Consider the following 2,135-nt stretch of genomic DNA (forward strand, 5'->3'; position numbering starts at 1 on the left):
CAGATCCATAGTTTCGATGCTTAAGAGGGAGGCTCCCATACTTACTTCCAAGCTTACACTCAAGAGAAAGGCACCCACACTTCCTTCTAAGCTTAAAGGAGAGGAGGACGAACAAGGAGGAGAAGCAACTTTGAAAAAGAAAGAAGAACCTTCCATACCTCTATCCAAGTAAGTCTTTTTGCTGTTGATCTTGTTTGGAAGTTTGCTCTCTCTAGATTTGTACTTTCTCGTATCCAAGAAGCGCATGATCTGGGTATCAGTGTCACGTTTTTGTGTCGGGTGCAATGTCCTTTTCTACTTTTTAGAAATCCCGTCTGTCGGAGCGCGTCTATAGACGCATCTCAGAGCACGTCTAAAAGTGCGTCTACAGGCGCGTCTAAACGCGCGTCTGGCCTATTGCAGACATAGACGTATGCATCGATAGACGCTCTGTTAGACGCTCTATTAAACGCTCTGTTAGACGCTCTGTTAGACGAGCTGTTAGACGCTTTGTTAGACGTGTCTATAGACATGCAAATCAGACGCGTCTATAGATGCGCTCTGATAGTAAGCCTCTCTTTTCTTCCCCTTTCTTCTCAGCTCATCAGTAATAGATTTTTTTCCTTTTTTCCAGTTCAACATGTGGCCAGGAAGCGCTTCCAGCTCACCTGATCCCCGGGAATCTATTTGGAAGGACTTATATAACCTTTTAGGGCACCCTCCTACTCCTGCGGAGTTATACGGGTATATGACGGGTACTCTAAACACTCCTCAGGAGTCGGCACTACAGACTCCAAGCCACCCCACACCACCTGAGATCACCCCAGCGGAGTCAGCACAGCCGTCTTATGCCCCTTCTTATGACCCTTCCCCCGTACCATCTTATGCCCCTTCCCCCATGCCGTCTTATGTCCCTTCTTATGCCCCTTCCCCCATGCCGTCAGGAGGTCCTTCTATCTCGGCGAGCCATCGACATACTCCTGTGCCATCGAGACTCGGTTCTCCAGCTACGAGTGGTCAGCGTAGTCCCGTGCAGTCCCCAGCTATGAGTGGCCAACGTACGAGCTCGACATGATAGGTTAGTAGGCGTAGTAGCAGGGAGAGCGGTGGGGGATGCATGGCACAGTGCTTTGGGCCATGTGGTGGTGGGGAGGATGATGATTCAGATGATTTAGACGTGCCTCTGGGTGATGGTACGATTTATTATGACATCACTCAGACAGGAGGCATCTTGATGGATGCACGGGGGAAGGACATCATGGCCTTCATGCACTCTGTAATTGCTAACAATTACAGAGATTGCTTTATCCACTACAAAGACCACCCAAAGAGGTTGGCTGATGAGACCCTCGCTACTATTTGCTCTAGGTATCCTAACCCCCCCAATCGCCACTTCACATATAAATGGGGGAAGTTAAAGATTGTTACGATACTTAGCAATAAAAGATCTTCGCTTATTAAGAGGCAGGCACTAGCGGAGCTTGCCAGGCTTGAGGCAGGTCAACCACCAAGGGGCCCACCCCACACCGCTCACAAGCGTGAGTGGAAGAAGGCAATGAAGTCAGCGAGGGAGGACCCCAGTCTACAGCACGTGGAGGCACGGAGGATCCAGATGGAGGAATATGGAAGCGCGCATTTTGGAGCAGGGGGTGTTGAATCATGGGAGGCCCAGTTTGTAAGTATCGATCTCAAATTATATTGCTTATGTAGTTTATTAGGAGGTTGTTTCTTTGTACTAATCCCTCTGCAAAGTGTGTCGCGGTCATGCAGCTTGAGATCGTGGGTAAATACCCTACTCCTGTGGAGACAGCCTACCACCGCCACCATCACAGAGGAGATACATGGAGGCACTTCTATGATGACGGGTTGATTACTGAGGAGCAGTATACCCAAGCTACTGGAGCGGCCCCCCAGGTATTTGAAAGTAATTAAATAATGCCAAAATTATAAGTAAAGATTTGATTTTTCATACATTGATATATGTTGTCCCTTGTTTACAGGCCCATGCACAAGACGATGAGGAAGAGGAGGAAGGAGGCACAGAAGGGAGTGCAGAAAGGAGCGTGGAAGGGAGCGAGGACCTAGAGAACATAGATTAGTCGTATAAGTAGTGCTAGCTACTCTTTTTTGTACTTAAAGCCACTGGCTTGGCTTTG

Source organism: Dipteris shenzhenensis, chromosome 27, assembly GCF_047967505.1.
Source record: "Dipteris shenzhenensis isolate YYH24624 ecotype China chromosome 27, Dip_SZ_1.0, whole genome shotgun sequence".
NCBI lineage: Eukaryota > Viridiplantae > Streptophyta > Polypodiopsida > Gleicheniales > Dipteridaceae > Dipteris > Dipteris shenzhenensis.